The sequence below is a fragment of the Triticum dicoccoides genome, chromosome 3B (genome assembly GCF_002162155.2).
Source record: "Triticum dicoccoides isolate Atlit2015 ecotype Zavitan chromosome 3B, WEW_v2.0, whole genome shotgun sequence".
NCBI lineage: Eukaryota > Viridiplantae > Streptophyta > Magnoliopsida > Poales > Poaceae > Triticum > Triticum dicoccoides.
Genome location: NC_041385.1, coordinates 423,091,832 through 423,111,557, shown reverse-complemented (window position 1 = coordinate 423,111,557; position 19,726 = coordinate 423,091,832).

The following is a 19,726-nucleotide window of genomic DNA, read 5'->3' as shown; positions in this document are numbered from 1 at the left end:
AAGGAACTGGCAAGTTTGAAGAGACAGCCGTACCTGGAGCCAAAGCTTTCTTCAGTTGTGAAACATGAAAAACAGGGTGAATCTTGGAGTCGTTTGGCAAGTTCAGCTCGTAAGCCACTGGATTGATAGCTCGTTTGTCTGAAAATGGTCCAAAATATCTGAATGCCAATTTATGGTTAGCCTTTTTTGCCACTAACGTTTGGACATATGGTTGCAACTTGACAAAGACTGAATCCCCTGGTTTGAACAAGCGATCAGTGTGCTTCTTGTCAGCTTGGACCTTCATAATGTGCCTTGCTCGGTGCAAATGTTGCTTCAAGATGATCTAGATCATCTGGCACTCTTTGAGCCATTCTTTCAGATCTGGTATTTTGCAAGTAGACGCCGCTTCAATGCCTCAGTGTCTCGGTTCATGGCCATACACTGCTTGGAAAGGAGACGTATCCAATGCTGAATGATAACTGGAATTGTATCAGAATTCCGCGAGTGACAAGTATTGACTATGGCGGCCCGAACAAGCATGTATGAAACATCACAGAGAAATTTCCAAACACTGATTGACCCGTTCTATCTGCCGTCAGTCTATGGTGGTAAGGTGTGCTCATATTCAGTTCAGACCCAATCACATGGAACAATTCCTGCCAAAGCTTTCTTGTGAAGACCGGGTCCCTATCTGAAATAATAGCCTTGGGCAATCCGTGCAGTTTGTACACATTATCCAGATACACCTTGGTCGGCCGTTGTGAAGGGATGATTAATTGGTAGGAAATGGGCGTGTGAATTTATCCACGACCACCAATATGCAATTTGCTTTGCCCGACTGGGGAAGACCATCTATAAAATCCATCGTGATCAGTTGCTAGGCTCCTTCTGGCAGGGGAATTGGTTTGAGTAGACCTGGGTACTTGACTCGTTCTGGTTTTGATTGTTGGTAGATGGAGCAGGTTCTCACATAGTCTCTAATGCACTACTTCATCTTAGGCCAGGCAAACAATCGTCGTAAGCGACGATAAGTTATAGGAAAGCCAGAGTGGCCCCCGACTGTACTGTCATGGATGCTTTCAGTACCTTCTGTTGCAAAGCAGTGGATCCTCCCAACCACAATCTGTTGCGAAAGTAGAGCAGCTCATTCGGCCAAATGAATCTGCCCTTGGGGTCCGGACGGAGACGTAGTTGTTCACGGATTTTCTGGACTTGTTCATTGCTGTCATAACTGGCTGGAATGTCATTGATCCAAGCAGGTTGGGAGATAGAAATAGCTGCTAGTTGCTCGTCAGAGTGGAGGCGACTTGAGAGAGCATCAGCAGCACTATTGGTAGTTCCCTGCCTGTAACAGATTGTAGCGTAAGCCGAGCAATTTCGTAAAGGCTTTCTGCTGCCAGACTGTCAATAGACGCTAATCGTCAAGATGGACCAGGCTAAGTTGATCTGTTCGAATCAGGAACTCCTTCGTGTGCATGTATGGACGTCATTGCTCAACAACCATCAGAATAGCGAGGCATTCCTTTTCATATGTGGAGGGCCCTCTGTTTTTGGGTCCCAACGGCTTTCTCATGTATGCAATCGGGTGGCCCCCATCTCGCACTACCAGATATAATGTTCATGCTCAACGCTGGCACCAAATAACAATTATTCAGGTCTAAAACTAATCCCGAAGGTAGCTGTAGAGGTAGCATGCCGACGGCGATCACATCGACCTTGGAACCATTCCCGACGCGCATCGTCACCTTGTCCTTAGCCAATCTTCGTTTAATCAGTAGCTCCTGTTTCGAGTTACAAATATGAGCAACCGAACTAGTATCAAATGCCCAAGCGCTACTACGAGCATTAGTAAGGTACACATCAATAACATGTATATCAAATATACCTTTGTTCACTTTACCATCCTTCTTATCCGCCAAATACTTGGGGCAGTTCCACTTCCAGTGACTAGTCCCTTTGCAGTAGAAGCATTCAGTTTCAGGCTTGGGTACAACTTTGGGCTTCTTCCCGGGAGTGGCAACTTGCTTGCCATTCTTCTTGAAGTTCCCTTTCTTTCCCTTGCCTTTTTTCTTGAAACAAGTGGTCTTGTTAACCATCAACACTTGATGCTCCTTCTTGATTTCTACCTCCGCAGCTTTGAGCATTGTAAAGAGCCTGGGAATTGTTTTCTCCATCCATTGCATATTATAGTTCATCATGAAGCCTTTGTAGCTTGGTGGCAGTGATTGGAGAACTCTTTCAATAACACTATCATCTGGAAGATTAATTCCCAGCTGAGTCAAGTGATTATGATATCTAGACATTCTGAGTATGTGTTCACTGACAGAACTGTTCTCCTCCATCTTGCAGCTATAGAACTTGTTGGAGACTTCATATCTCTCAACTCGGGCATTTGCTTGAAATATTAACTTCAACTATTGGGACATCTCATATGCTCCATGACGTTCAAAATGTCTTTGAAGTCCCGATTCTAAGCCGTAAAGCATGGCACACTAAACTATTGAGTAGTCATTAGATCAAGCTTTCTAGACATTCAAAACATCAGCATCTGCTCCTGCAGTAGGCCTTTCACCTAGCAGTGCATCAAGGACATAATTCTTTTGTGCAGCAATGAGGATAATCCTCAAGTTAAGGACCCAGTCCGTGTAGTTGCTACCATCATCTTTCAACTTAGCTTTATCTAGGAACGCATTAAAATTCAGGGGAACGGTAGCACGGGCCATTGATCTACAACATAGATATGCAAATACTATCAAGACTAAGTTCATGATAAATTAAGTTCAATTAATCAAATTACTTAAGAACTCCCACTTAGATAGACATTCCACAAGTCATCTAAATAATACGTGATCCAAATCAACTAAACCATGTCCGATCATCACGTGAGATGGAGTAGTCATCAATGGTGAACATCTCTATGTTGATCATATCTACTATATGATTCACATTCGACCTTTCGGTCTCCAGTGTCCCAAGGCCATGTCTGTACATGCTAGGCTCTTCAAATTTAACTCGAGTATTCTGCATTTGCAAACCTATCTTGCACCCGTTGTATGTGAGAACATAGAGCCTATCACAACCGATCATCACGTGGTGTCTCAGCACGACGAACTGTCGCTATGCATACTCAGGGAGAACACTTATACCTTGAAATTTTAGTTAAGGGATCATCTTATAATGCTACCGCCGTACTAAGAAAAATAAGATGCATAAAGATAAACATCACATGCAATCAAAATATGTGCCATGATATGGCCATCATCATCTTGTGCTTTTGATCTCCATCTCCAAAGCATCATCATGATCTCCATTGTCACCGGCTCGACTCCTTGATCTCCATCGTTGCGTCGTGGTCGTCCCGCAACCTATTTCTTCTACAACTATCGCTAACGCATAGTGATAAAGTAAGCAATTACATGGCATTTGCATTTCATACAATAAAGAGACAATCATAAGGCTCCTGCCGGTTGCCGATAACTTTTATAAAACATGATCATTTCATACAATAATGTATATCACATCATGTCTTGACCAAATCACATCACAACATGCCCTGTAAACACAAGTAGACATCCTCTACTTTGTTGTTGCAAGTTTTACGTGGTTGCTACGGGCTTCTAGCAAGAACCGTTCTTACCTATGGCACAAAACCACAACGGTGATTTATCAAGTTTGTTGTTTTAACTTTCAACAAGGACCGGCCGCAGTCAAATTCAATTCAACTAAAGTAGGAGAAACAGACACCCGCCAGCCACCTTTATGAAAAACTAGTTGCATGTCTGTCGGTGGAACCGGTCTCATGAACGTGGTCATGTAAGGTTGGTCCGGGCCACTTCATCCAACAATATCACCAAATCAAAATAAGACATTGGTGGTAAGCAGTATGACGATCACCGCCCACAACTCTTTGTGTTCTACTCATGCATATCATCTATGCATAGACCTGGCTCGGATGCCACTGTTGGGGAACGTAGCATGCAATTTCAAAAAAATTCCTACACTCACGCAAGATCTATCTAGGAGATGCATAGCAACGAGAGGGGGAGAGTGTGTCTATGTACCCTCGTAGACCATAAGCAGAAGAGTTTGACAACGCGGTTGATGTAGTCGAACTTCTTCTAGCTCCGACCGATCAAGTACCGAACGTACGACACCTCCGAGTTCTGCACATGTTCAGCTCGATGACGTCCCTCGCCCTCTTGATCCAGCAAGGTGTCGAGAAAGTAGATGAGTTTCGTTAGCATGACGGCATGGTGACGGTGATGGTTAAGTGATCCGCGCAGGGTTTCGCCTAAGCACCGCGAGAATATGACCGGGGTGTAAACTGTGGAAGGGGGTGCCGCACACGGCTAACAATTGATGTTTTTTGTGTTCTAGGGGCGCCCCCACATATATATAGGTTGGGGGAGAGGGGAGGCAGCCAGGGGCGCCCAAGTAGGCCGAATCCTACTTGGGGTTCCTCCCCAATTCGGCTCCCCCTTCCCCTATTTATTGGAGAGGAAGGAAAGAGGAGGGAGGAGGGAAGGAAGGGGGAGGCCGAAGCACCCCCCCCTTTCCTTTTACCTTCTCCTCTTTGTTTCTCCTCCAGGTTCGGCCCATATGGGGGCACACCAGCCCTAGTGGCTGCTGCATTTCCCTTGGCCCAATAGGCCCATATCTTTTGCCGGGGGTACCCGGAACCCCTTCCGCTGACCCGATATGTACCCGGTACCCTCCGAAGCACTTCCGTTGTCCGAATACTATCGTCCTATATATCAATCTTTACCTCTCGACCATTTTGAGACTCCACGTCATGTCCGTGATCTCATCCAGTACTCCAAACAGCATTTCGTCACCAAATCACATAACTCATATAATACAATATCGTCATTGAACGTTAAGCGTGCGGACCCTACGGGTTCGAGAACTATGTTGACATGACCGAGACACCTCTCCGATCAATAACCAATAGCGGAACCTGGATGCTCATATGGGCTCCCACATATTCTACGAAGATCTTTATCGGTCGAACCGTTATGACAACATACGTTATTCCCTTTGTCATCGGTATGTTACTTGCCCGAGATTCGATCGTCGATATCTGCATACCTAGTTCAATCTCATTATAGGCAAGTCTCTTTACTCATTCCGTAATACATCATCCTGCAACTAACTCATTAGTCACTTTGCTTGCAAGGCTTCTTATGATGTGTATTACCGAGAGGGCCCAGAGATACCTCTCTGATACTCGGAGTGAAAAATCCTAATATCAATCTATGCCAACCCAACAAACACCTATGGAGATACCTGTAGAGCATATTTATAATCAACCAGTTATGTTGTGATGTTTGATAGCACACAAGGCATACCTCCGGTATCCGGGAGTTGCATAATCTCATAGTCGAAGGAATATGTATTTGACATGAAGAAAGCAATAGCAATAAAACTGAATGATCATAATGCTAAGCTAACAAATGGGTCTTGTCCATCACATCATTCTCCTAATGATGTGATCCTGTTTATCAAATGACAACACATGTCTATGGTTAGGAAACTTAACCATCTTTGATCAACGAGCTAGTCTAATAGAGGCTTACTAGGGACACGGTATTTTGCCTATGTATCCACACATGTATCAAGTTTCCGGCTAATACAATTCTAGCATGAATAATAAACATTTATCATGAAATAAGGAAATATAAAATAGAAACTTTATTATTGCCTCTAGGGCATATTTCCTTCAGATCAAGCATCAACGGTGGCGGCGCGCTCGTTGGCATTGGATTCGATTCTATTGAGGTAGGCGGGCTTCCCGTGCTTGGAGTCGACGAAGGGTCTCCAACATGGTGGCAACGCTGCAGAGTAGAGAGGGCAGCGGTGGAGAAAGCGATGGCGGCAGAAGGGAAGTGTGTGGCTAGTCTGATACCATGTTGTTAGGCACTCAATCTCATTTTCAGTTTCAGATACACATCGCAGGTAGTGGAAGATTTCTTGAAATACAACTTGGAGAGGAGGAAAGAAGAAAGTGAAAAAGCAAAAGACGAAAAGGTGTTTCCCCCTGCTTTATATTATAAAGCACAACCGCCAAGCATCCAACAACAAGAAGTACAAGTTTAGGGCATGAATAGCAAATAAACAAGGTCTGGCTGGGGGCACAGCCAAACAAGCCCCAAACACAAGGAAAAAGCGACTCCAATCAGGCTCTAGGGGTAGGGGTGGTGATGGCGGGGCCATTGCGGCTTCAGAGGAGCGAAGACCTGCTACGATGGAGTCGATGAAGCCACGATCACGCCGCTTGCTAAGCGGTCTCCAGAGATGTAGAAAACCGCACATTTTAAAGATGGCATCAGTCACACGACAAGGAATCACGTGCTCGATCACCAGTTTATTGCGACAATTCTAGAGGGTCGGGGTACCCACTGCCACCCAAAGGGAGGGCCTACTAATAGGGGGAATCTAGGATCTCCCGGAATAAGTCTGGGAGATTATCATGGCACCACGTCCCGCCCATGACATCTCGGAAGCAACTCCATAGGAATCACGCAGCCAGGCACCGGAAGAAGATATGGTTGGAGTCTTCCGGAACTCCACATAAGGGGCAAAGGCCATGACCCGGGCCATTACGCTTCCGGACCTCTGTGCCCGAGGGCAAGCGGCCACGAACCAATTGCCACAAGAAGATACGTATCATCAGTGGTAACTTAATTTCCCATAGTACCATAAGCTCATTGGGACCCGGAGTCGGTAAGATCGTGTGGTATAGGGATTTAGTGGAGAATGCCCCATTTGGCTCGAGGTGCCACACAACAGAACCCAGTTCGAGCCAGGGGGTGTGTAGTGCCACGCACTCCAAAAGCTCGTCCCATTGTTCGCGCTCAAGCTCCCTAAAGGTGAGACGAAAGGTGATGGCGCCTATGTCATGAAGGGCGGCTCCCACCATAAGACGTGGGTGGGAGCAAATCGAGAATAAGGCATACAACCTTTCCGTGAACGATCTGGTTCCCGACCATCTGTCCAGCCAGAATAGTGTATTGGAGCCCGAGCCCACTGTCGGTGTCAAAACCGGCAGATCTCGGGTAGGGGGTCCGGAACTGTGTGTCTAAGGCTAATGGTAACAAGAGGCAGGGGACACAATGTTTTACACAGGTTCGGGCCCTCTCGATGGAGGTAATACTCTACTTCCTGCTTGATTGATCTTGATGATATGAGTATTACAAGAGTTGATCTACCACGAGATCGTAGAGGCTAAACCCTAGGAGCTAGCCTATGATTATGATTGTCCTTGTCCCACGGACTAAACCCTCCGGTTTATATAGACACCGGAGGGGGCTAGGGTTACACAGAGTCAGTTACAAAGAAGGAGATCTAACATCCGAATCTCCAAGCTTGTCTTCCACGCGAAGGAGAGTCCCATCCGGACACGGGACGAAGTCTTGAGTCTTGTATCTTCACGGTCCAACAGTCCAGCCAAAGTATATAGTCCGGCTGTCCGGATACCCCCTTATCCAGGACTCCCTCAGTAGCCCCCAAACCAGGCTTCAATGACGATGAGCCCAGCATTCAGATCGTCTTCGGCATTGCAAGGCGGGTTCTTCTCCAAATACAGAGTACCTGTTGTAGCGAACAGTGTCCGGCTTCCCATCAATGTTGTATTCCTCGGTTTCTGTGCTTCAATAATGGCCATCTCCACGTGTCGAGCGAATACGAGGAGCCGGAGCATTTTTACATTTGCCACCCCGACCCTGCAGGCAAACCGTCTATTTGAAGAGATGGGGATCCTCAGATTCAAATCTCACCTTCTTCCCTCAAGCAAGCATTCAACAGAGTGCATCCGGAAAAAACCATTCCATCATGGCCGGTCGCCGCAGCTCCTCTTCTCGCTCCCTTAGCTCTAAGCCAGGTGATTGGGAAAAATGTTCTGTCCCCCACAGCCATTTAGTAGAGTTGCAGACCCAAGGGTTTCTTCCACCAGCGTACATGGTCCCCGTCCGAGCCGGACTAGCCACCTACAATGGCGGGGCGCAAGCGAAGAGATCTCCTAACCCATCTTAGGGGGAGCGGGTATGCCTCGTCCCATATTTGCTAAGAGGCATCAGGTTTCCAATCCACCCATTCCTCCGCGGGCTCCTGGAGTTCTACGGCCTCCAGTTGCATAACTTTACCCCGCCTCCATGCTGCACGTCGCAGGATACGTTGCCCTTTGTGAATTATTCCTGGGCTGCGAGGCTCACTTCGAGTTATGGAAGAAGTTATTCTGCCTCGTCCCTCATAATCAGGGGGATCTATATATCAAGTGGGCGGAGCCGAAATATGGCGCGTCGCCCAGACCGGATACCTGTCCGGCACTCCAAAGAAGGCATCTCAAGACTGGCCCTCAGAGTGGTTTTATGTAGATGACATTCCCCTTCCGAACCCAATCCGGACGGGCCTTCCTGAGTTTAATAATGCTCCACTGAAGAAACGCCAAAGTTGGTGCCCTCAGAGCACCCAGGAGGAAGATGCCAGAGAAGTCCACTTCCTGATGGGCAGGATAAAGACACTAGCCCAATCAGGACTGACAATAGTCTAGGTTATCTCAATATGCATAATGCGGGGGGTGCAGCCACTTCAATATCGGGGGAAGCCCATGTGGCACTTCAACGGGGAAGACGATGCCAACCGCTGCGGTCGTAAAGGTCCAGACTCCGCCACTGCTCTGGCGAGAATACTGTTCGATTTATATAAAGGAGAAGAAGAGGAGTTCCTCCGTATCAAACCACGGGATGGATTTTCCATGTACAACTCCCCAAGCTGGGTAAGCCGTTACTCTTTACTCAAATCTATCCATTCTTTTGCCCTTCATCACGATCATTTACCTTGATATTTCTAAGCAGGAACTGAGGAAGGCCGTGAAAGAGTTCAACAGCTCCTCTCCGCAGCCAGAGGATCCTGACCGGGCCCTCGACCCCGGACTTGAAGAAGATCCGGATATATCTGTGGAGCTTGTCGATAGGACATTTTATCAAGCAAGCTGCGATGGCACCTTGGTGGCTATTATCGCCAATTATCCCAGACTGCTCCCTGCGTCGCGTGTAAGCAAAGCTGAAGCCTTAACCTCTGAAGAGGATTCCTTCCTTATACCATGCCTTATGCACAAATATCATATTTTTACAGAGACGACCATCAGAATGCGGTGCCGAGCCCCTGGAAGCTTGTCAGCAAAGGGCATCTGGGCCACGCAGGCTCAAGAGGAAGGCGGTTAGGGTTGAAATGCCGTTGCAGAGGTATAGTTAAAATCTGCTCTATGATTATCATGTTTGAAATGTAACAGCGTCCATCGTGTCCTGGCAGAAAGAGTAGTCATCGGACTATATTCGAAGATCCTGCCGGTCACGCCTCCACCAGCCGGATTCCAGAACCGGCTTCAAGAGAGGAGGCCAATGCAGGGCGATGCCGAATTGTTCTCCGACAGAGGATGCGGATAGGCTCTCCGACACAAATTCCAAAGTAGAGAGCGCCATGAATCACCGGCGCCGACGAACCGTACTTCGCAATGGTATCTTTTCCGAAGAGGCATTCAATGCCTTCAATTCAGGAGACGCATACATCCGAGTTGCCCAAGATGGACTCGCCCAAGCGACAGACCAGTATGCAAAAGATATACGGGTAAGAAAATTTGATAAGCATGTATATCAGTAGCCCCTGAGACTTGAAACAGTTGGAACAACTGATTTAAGGATCATTGTATGCACATGTTCTTGTAGAGAAGAATACCCATTTGTCTTGAGAGCTAGAGGAGTGCAAGACCCATCTGAGGACCGCTGAGGGAGTCCTGGATTAGGGGGTGTCTGGATGGCCGGACTATAGCCTTTGGCCGGACTCCTGGACTATGAAGATACAAGATTGAAGACTTTGTCCCGTGTCCGGATGGGACTTTCCTTGGCGTGGAAGGCAAGCTTGGCGATACGGATATGTAGATCTCCTACCATTGTAACCGACTCTGTGTAACCCTAACCCTCTTCGATGCCTATATAAACCTGAGGGTTTTAGTCCGTAGGACGAAGAACAATGATACCATAGGCTAGCTTTTAGGGTTTAGCCTCTCTGATCTCGTGGTAGATCTACTCTTGCACTACCCATATCATCAATATTAATCAAGCAGGAGTAGGGTTTTACCTCCATCGAGATGGCCTGAACCTGGGTAAAAACATCATGTCCCTTGTCTCTTGTTACCATCCGCCTAGACGCACAGTTCGGGACCCCCTACCCGAGATCCGCCGGTTTTTTCACCGACATTGGTGCTTTCATTGAGAGTTCCTCTGTGTCGTCATCTTTAGGCCCGATGGCTCCTCCGATCATCACCAACGATGCGGTCCAGGGTGAGACTTTTCTCCCCGGACAGATCTTCGTATTCGGCGGCTTTGCACTGCGGGCCAATTCGCTTGGCCATCTGGACCAGATTGAAAGCTACGCCCCTGGCCATCAAGTCAGATTTGGAAGTTTAAACTATACGGCTGACATCCGCGGAGACTTGATATTTGACGGGTTCGAGCCACAGCCGAGCACGCCGCACTGTCACGACGGGCATGATCTAGCTCTGCCGCCGGACAGTGCCCTGGAGGCCGCACCAGTGTCTGCTCCGACTCTTAGCTCGGAGCCGACTGCACCAATCGAGGACGGGTGGCTGGACACCGCCTCGGGGGCTGCTATCTCTACGGCGATTGAGCCGAACACCAACCATGTCCTTTGCGAAGCTCGTGACTCCAAGGTGCCGGACTCCTCTCCGGACTCCGAACCTTCCGCGCCCCTGCCAATCAAATCCGATTGGGTGCCAATCATGGAGTTCACTGCCGCGGACATCTTTCAGCACTCGCCCTTTGGTGACATCCTGAATTCACTAAAGTTTCTCTCTTTATCAGGAGAGCCCTGGCCGGACTATGGTCAGGAAGGTTGGGATGCGGACGACGAAGAAATTCAAAGCCCACCCACCACCCACTTCGTAGCCACTGTCGATGATTTAACCGACATGCTCGACTTCGACTCCGAAGACATCGACGGCATGGACGACGATGCAGGAGACGACCAAGAACCAGCGCCTACAGGGCACTGGAAGGCCACCTCGTCATGCGACATATACATGGTGGACATCCCAAAAGATGGGAATGGCGATGGAACAACGGAGGATGACCCCTCCAAGAAACAGCCTAAGCGCCGGCGTCAATGGCGCCACTCTAAATCCCGCCAGAGCAAAAACGGCGATTCCGGCACGGGAGACAATAACACCCCGGACAGTGCCGAAGACAACCCCCTCCATCAGGATTCAGTGCAGGAGGATGGAGAAGCCAGCCCTCATGAGAGAGCGGCAGACAGAGAGGTAGAGGACGATAATTACCTGCCTCCCTCCGAAGACGAGGCAAGCCTCGACGACGACGAATTTGTCGTGCCTGAGGATCCCGTCGAACAAGAGCGTTTCAAACACAGGCTTATGGCCACGGCAAGCAGCCTCAAGAAAAAGCAGCAATAGCATAGAGCTGACCAAGACTTGCTAGCTGACAGATGGACTGAAGTCCTTGCGGCCGAAGAGTATGAACTCGAAAGCCCCTCCAAGAGCTACCCAAAACGCAGGCTGCTACCCCGATTAGAGGAGGAAGCACCTAAACCTACATCACCAACGCATGATACGGCCGACCGGCCACCTCATGGCCGCGACAGAGAGGCCTCTCGGCCCTCCACTCAAGCCGCACCCCGGCACTGCTCAAAAAGTACCAAGGCACGGGGAAATGCGCCAGACCTGCGAGATATATTGGAGGAGAAGGCAAGGCAAACAAGATCGATCTACGGATTGCGTGGGCGCCTCACTACATGTGACGATAACCGTCATGCTGGATACAGCAAATCCGGCCAAGCCGAACACAGCAGACAAAGCTCATTTGAGCTACGTCGTGATATAGCCCAGTACAGGGGCGCCGCACACCCACTATGCTTCACAGATGAAGTAATGGATCATCAAATCCCCGAGGGTTTCAAACCTATAAACACCGAATCGTACGATGGCACAACAGATCCTGCGGTATGGATCGAGTACTACCTCCTTCATATCCACATGACCCGCGGTGATGATCTACACGCCATCAAATACCTCCCACTCAATCTTAAAGGACCAGCTTGGCATTGGCTTAACAGCTTGCCAGCGGAGTCAATTGGTTGTTGGGAAGACCTGGAAGCCGCATTCCTCGACAACTTCCAGGGAACCTATGTGCGACCACCAGACGCTGATGACCTAAGCCACATAATTCAGCAGCCAGAGGAATCGGCCAGACAATTCTGGACACGGTTCCTAACCAAGAAAAATCAAATCGTCGACTGTCCGGATGCAGAGGCCCTTGCAGCTTTCAGACATAACATCCGCGACGAGTGGCTTGCCCGGCACCTAGGACGGGAAAACCCGAAATCCATGGTAGCCCTCACAACACTCATGACCCGCTTTTGCGTAGGAGAGGACAGCTGGCTAGCTCGTAGTAACAACATGACCAAGAGCCCTGGTAATTCGGATACCAAGGACAGCAACGGCAGGTCGCGTCGCAACAAGCACCAGCGCCGCATTAATGGCAATAATTCTGAGGATACGGCAGTCAATGCCGGATTCAGAGGCTCTAAACTCGGTCAGCGGAAAAATCCATTCAAAAGGAATAATCCGGGCCCGTCCAATTTGGACCGAATACTCGATCGCTTGTGCCAGATACACGGCACCCCCGAAAAACCAGCCAACCACACCAACAGGGATTGTTGGGTGTTCAAGCAGGCAGGCAAGTTAAATGCCGAAAACAATGACAAGGGGCTGCATAGCGATGACGAGGAGGAGCCCCGCCCGCCGAGGCTTCCCCCCACAAGTGCGGACGGTGAACATGATATACGCAACCCACATACCCAAAAGGGAGCGGAAGCGTGCACTAAGGGACGTATATGCGATGGAGCCAGTCGCCCCAAAGTTCAATCCGTAGTCCTCCTACCCGATCACTTTTGATGGAAGGGACCACCCCACTAGCATCCACCATGGCGGATTCGCTGCATTGGTTCTAGACCCAATCATTGATGGATTTCACCTCATCAGAGTCCTGATGGACGGCGGCAGCAGCCTAAACCTGCTTTATCAGGATACAGTGCGCAAAATGGGCATAGACCCCTCAAGGATTAAACCCACAAAAACGACCTTTAAAGGCGTCATACCAGGTGTAGAGGCCAACTGTACAGGCTCAGTTACACTTGAAGTGGTCTTCGGATCCCCGGATAACTTCTGAAGCGAGGAATTAATCTTCGACATAGTCCCGTTCCGCAGCGGCTATCACGCACTGCTCGGACGAACCGCATTTGCAAAGTTCAATGCGGTGCCGCACTATGCATACCTAAATCTCAAGATGCCAGGCCCACGAGGAGTCATTACGGTCAATGGAAACACCGAACGCTCTCTCCGAACGGAGGAGCATATGGCGGCCCTCGCGGCAGAAGTAAAAAGCAGCCTCTCAAGGCAATTCTCGAGTCCGGCTATTCAATGTCCGGACACCGTCAAGCGCGCCCGGAGTAACCTACAACAAGACCACCTGGCACGTTCCGAGCACGCGTAACAATGCGGCCCCAACCCCAGCCCTCGCGAAATTGCGAAACCAGTACTACGCGTACATAATTACGCTCTGGAAATACCATGGGCATAGGGGGAGGGGCACGACCACGGCAGGCCCAGAATGTGGCTCAACCACACCAGGGGCTCCAGATTGTGTCATTCTTTTTCTTACTTTCAGGACTCCATTCTCAAGAAGCCATGTCCGACAGTAGAATTACCGAACACATGATGCAACAGCCAGGGAAGCAGAAAGCTACGTCAAGTGTCCAGGTGGTCTCTATAACGAGCAGTATACTTGTTTCACATATCATCCCGCAGCTCGCCCCTGGAGGGGGACATGTCAAATAGTCCCATCCATTGCTTATCGCACTATTTGTATCGTTCTGCTTTTACCGCAGCCCTTATGAATAAACAATACATAGCTTCTGCCTATTATTGCATTCCTTTTTTTTAATCTATATATGTTCACTTATGACATGTTGCATCCGTACACTTTGGTACAGCCAAATACACCAGGGGCTAAAGTACCCCAAAATATGGTGTGATAAGTCCGAACACTTTCACAAGTGTGGCACCCCGAACTTATAGCATTATATGCATCGGCTCCGAATCATGTCTTGGGTCAATAGTTGGGTTTGCCCGGCTCCCATGTTTTGGTACCTTACGTTCCGTTATATCAGCTAAGGTAGCGCTGGGAGAACCACTGCGATTGTGCCCCGGTTGAGCTGGGTTAAGCACCTCAGTGGAGAAAGCTAAAACTGACAGTCATGATAGGGCGAGAGCCGGTCGCTGTTCGAGAGGTTTTCGAGTCCCTAAAGACTTATGCCGCTTAGAGCGAGGAGTCGGCTTTGTCCGGCCCAGGCGTGGATAGCGCCCCGAACTCGGTCTTCCGAATACTAGGGGCTTCGCCGAAATTTAAAATTATAGAATTCTATGGCTAAGTGAGAGTGTTCAAGCATTATAGTCTGGTTGCCTCGTTCGTTTCATGGAGCGCCTCCCTCGAAGGACCCAAGAATGGGAAAAAGAGCGCTCAAGTTTATCCCGAACACCCCAGCACTCGTGGCATGGAGGCAGAAGCCGACGACTCGCCATCTCTCAAATTTAATAAACGACCGCACAGAAGGTAATATTTTAAATTCACAAGCGTTGCTTAGCGCATATGAACAAGTTTTCAACGTACAGGATAACAAATGAGAGTTTACTCAAAAATTACATCTTTGGAGCATTCACCCGCTATAAGGCGGGCACCCTTCAGGACGCCCTCATAATACATCTCGGGCTTGCGATACTCCCTGCCTGGCAGTGGTCTGTCCGTCACAAGCTTCTCAGCGTCCATCTTGCCCCATTGCACTTTAGCACGGGCAAGGGACCTACGGGCACCTTCGATGCATACGGAGCGCTTGACGACTTCAATCCATGGACAGGCGTCCACCAGCCGCCTCACCAGCCCGAAGTAGCTCCCATGCATGGCTTCGTTAGGCCACAGCTGAACTATGAGGCCCTTCATGGCCTGTTCGGCCACCTTATGGAGCTCGACCAGCTGCTTCAGCTGGTCGCTCAAGGGCACCGGGTGTCCGGCCTCAGCATACTGAGACCAGGACACCTTCTCCGTCGATCTCCCCTCCTCGGCTCGGTAGAACGCGGCAGCATCGGACACACTGCGGGGCAGATCTGCGAATGCTCCTGGAGAGCTCCGGATTCGGGTAAGTAACAAGTAATTCACTTTCACGTTCCTGCTTTGCATAAAAAATGCCTTACCCGCCGCTATCTTCTTCATCGCTTCAATTTCCTGGAGGGCTTTTTGGGCTTCGGCCTTAGCGGCTTTGGCGCTCTCAAGGGCCAAGGCGAGCTCGGACTCTCGAGTCTTTGAGTCATGCTCCAAACTCTCGTGTTTTTCCACGAGAGTCTGGAGCTCTTGCCGCACCTCCGCCACCCGTGCCTCCTACTTCTCTCGCTCCATGAGCTCCGCGACCGCATTGCTTTCGGCCTTGGACACCGCTTCCTTCAGGGTCGCCACCTCGTTCGTGGCCCCTGCAATACTCACGTTATTCCTGTCATTTTTTGCAACCACATCTTTTATATACTTCCATAAGGTATTACTTACCTTCCTTGTCCTCGAGCTGCTTTTTGGCAAGGCCGAGCTCGTTCTCGGACCGCTCGAGACTCTGCTTCAATGCATTGACCTCCGCAGTCAGTGCGGCAGAGGTCAGCAGCGCAGCCTGCATTCCCCATATTGACATACTTATGTTAGACTCCTACGTACATCTTTTTAGATCCTCAGTTTGGCTTTTCTTTCCGAACACCAAACTGAGCATCAGGGGCTACTGTCTATGTGGTAACATTTTTACATATCTTAAATACATACCTCAAAGCCTGCTAGAAGGCTGGCACAGGCTTCAGTCAGCCCGCTCTTGGCGGACTGAACTTTCTGGATCACCACACTCATAACAGTGCGGTGCTCCTCATCGATGGAGGCACCGTTAAGCGCCTCCAGCAAATTATTCGGTGCCTCCGGTTGGACGGAGGTCACCGGTGTCGCAGTCTTATCCTTCTCACGAAGGGGTCGCCTGCCGGACTCTAGAACCACTGAAGGTTCCGGTGCATCCCCCTTGCGCCTGGGGTCCGGGAGGTTGCCTTGCGGCGCCTCCTGGACCACCTCCTCCTGGCTGGGCCCCTTTTGGGACCCCACCTCGGCGTCATCCGCAGTTCAAGGAGAGGAGGCAGCCTAAAGTGAGGTGCTATTCACGTTCGGCGAATCCAGGGAGCCGCTCGTTGAAGCGTCGAGCCCGTCCTTGGGCGGGCTGCAGGGTTATATTCGGCGTTAGGAGATTCTGTGCGACAAACGAAACGCCATGAGTTATTCTGGTATCCGGACACTTACGATGTCGCCAGGGGCTTATCCCTCGGTGGCCACTCCTCTTCGCTGTCGTCGGCGTTGGTGGAGTAGTCCGGAGGAAGGGTCCTTCCCTTCTTGGACCCTCTGGCCTCCCCAGTTGGGGCGGCCTTCCTTTTCTTCTCTCCCCCCGCTGGGGGAGAGGCCTCTTTTTCCTCCTCCTCGTCTTCGCGGGAGGAGTCCGCCTTAGAGTCATCGGACGATGAGTCCGACAACACTTGGCGCCGGGAACTCCTTCGAGTTCCCGTGGCCTTCTTCTTGGCCTTCTTCTCCGGCACCACGTGAGGTGCCAGAACCAGCAGCCCCGTTAATCGGGCGTCCACTGGGTCTTCTGGCAAGGGAGCCGGACAGTTAACCTGCCCGGACGTCTTTTGCCAGTCCTTTCAAAGGTAAGGGAGTTTAGATCCCGCATAGAGTCAAACTATGAAAAACAAGTGTCCTGTAAAGGGTAAAATAGCTTACCTCACTGGCTTGGCGCTGCGAGCTGAATCCGCAATCTTCGGTAGCGGATGCAGGAGCCTCGACGCCCTTGAACAGCACCTTCCAGGCATCTTCGTACGTAGTGTCGAAGAGCCTGCTCAAGGTTTGGTGCTGTGCCGGATCAAACTCCCACAAGTTGAAGGCCCGTTGTTGGCACAGGAGGATCCGGCGGATGAGCATGACCTGGACTACGTTGACAAGCTTAAGCTTCTTGTTCACCAGGTTTTTGACGCAGGTTTGGAGTCCGGTCAGCTCTTCCGAATTACCCCATGTCAGGCCTGTCTCTTTCCAAGAGGTGAGCCATGTAGGGAAGCCAGATCGGAATTCGGGGGCCGCTGCCCATTTAGGGTCACGCGGCTCGGTGATGTAGAACCACCCCGATTGCCACCCCTTTATGGTCTCCACGAAGCAGCCCTCAAGCCATAGGACGTTGGCCATCTTGCCCACCATGGCACCTCCGCACTCCGCTTGGCGGCCGCCCACTACCTTCAGCTTGACATTGAAGGTCTTCAGCCATAAGCCGAAGTGGGGCTGGATGCGGAGGAAGGCCTCGCACACGACGATGAATGCCGAGATGTTGAGGATGAAATTCGGGGCCAGATCGTGGAAATCCATGCCGTAGTTGAACATGAGCCCCCAGAAAAATGGGTGAAGTGGAAAACCTAGTCTGCGGAGGAAGTGGGTGAGGAATACCACCCTCTCATGGGGCCTGGGGGTGGGGATAAGCTGCCCCTTGTCGGGGAGCCGATGCGCAATGTCGCTGGACAAGTATCCGGCCTTCCGCAGCTTTTTGATGTGCCCCTCCGTGACGGAGGAGACCATCCACATTCCTCTTGCTCCGGACATGGCTGGGGAAGGTTGAGGCGAGATGTGCGGACTTGGGCGCTGGAGCTCGAGTGCACGGAAATGGATGAGCAAAGGAGGAAGAAGGCGTAGGTAAAAAGCTGGATCCTTATCCCCTTATATGAACGGACGAAGCTATGCGTCCCCACCAGCCTGGTAAAACTCGCTTATCTCCCAAGCGCCGTAATCAATGGCGTGGTTGGGTTACCCACGCCCGTTGTCGGTGTCAAAACCGGCGGATCTCGAGTAGGGGGTCCCGAACTGTGCGTCTAGGCGGATGGTAATAGGAGACAAGGGACACAATGTTTTTACCCAGGTTCGGGCCCTCTCGATGGAGGTAAAACCCTACTCCTGCTTGATTGATATTGATGATATGGGTAGTACAAGAGTGGATCTACCACGAGATCAAGGAGGCTAAACCCTAGAAGCTAGCCTATGGTATGATTGTTGTTGTGATTGTTGTGTCCTACGGACTAAAACCCTCCGGTTTATATAGACACCGGAGAGGGCTAGGGTTACACAGAGTCGGTTACAATGGTAGGAGATCTACATATCCGTATTGCCAAGCTTGCCTTCCACACCAAGGAAAGTCCCATCCGGACACGGGACGAAGTCTTCAATCTTGTATCTTCATAGTCTTGGAGTCCGGCCGACGATGATAGTTCGGTTATCCGGACACCCCCTAGTCCAGGACTCCCTCAGTAGCCCCTGAACCAGGCTTCAATGACGACGAGTCCGGCGTGCATATTGTCTTCGGCATTGCAAGGTGGGTTCCTCCTCCGAATACTTCATAGAAGATTGTGAACCCCAGGATAGTGTCCGGCTCTGCAAAACAAATTCCACGTACCACCGTAGAGAGAATAATATTCACACAAGTTCAATCTGCTGACGTATTTTGTGGCATGACGTCATACCACTACCAAGCCTTTACTTGAATCGTTTTTATTATACCACCTCAGCGTGTTTAGCGAAGCGGTTTCCTTGGCACGTCTTGTCAAAGCAAAGATCGTGTTCCCCTTATTCCGGGATTCCTATCAATACGGACGTGGGTAACCCAACCGCGCCATTGATTGTGGCGCTTGGGAGATAAGCGAGTTTTACCAGGCTAGTAGGGACACATAGTTTCATCCGCCCATATATAAGGGGATAAGGATCCACCTCCTTTACCTACGCCTTCTTCCTCCTTTGCTCATCCATCTCCGCGCACTCGAGCTCCAGCGCCCAAGTCCGCACATCTCACCTCGACCCTTTCCAGCCATGTCCGGAGCGGGAGGCAAGTGGATGGCCTCCTCCGTTACGGAGGGGCACACCGAGAAGCTGCGCAGCGCCGAATACCTATCCAGCGACATCGCGCACCGGCTGCCCGATGAGGGGCAGCTCATCCCCACCCCCAGGCCCCATGAGAGGGTCGTATTTCTTCCCCACTTCCTCCGCGGACTGGGCTTCCCACTTCACCCCTTTGTCCGGGGGCTCATTTACTACTACGGCCTGGACTTCCACGATCTGGCCCCAAACTTCATCCTCAACATCTCGGCGTTTATCGTCGTGTGCGAGGCCTTCCTCTGCATCCAGCCCCACTTCGGCTTGTGGCTAAAGACCTTCAATGTCAAGCCGAAGGTTGTGAAGGGCAGCCAAGAGGAGTGCGGAGGCGCCATGGTGGGCAAAATGCCCAACGTTACTTGGCTTGAGGGTGCCTTCGTGGAATCCATCAAAGGGTGGCAATCGGGGTGGTTCTACATCACCGAGCCGTGTGACCCTAAATGGGCAGCGGCCCCCGAGTTCAGATCTGGCATCCCCATGCAGCTCATCTCCTAGAAAGAGAAGGGCTTGCTATGGGGTAGTTCGGAGGAGCTGACCGGACTCCAGCCCTGTCTCCAGACCCTGGTGAACAAGAAGCTTAAGCTTGTTAATGTGATCCAGGTCATGCTCGTCCGCCGGATTCTCCCCTGCCA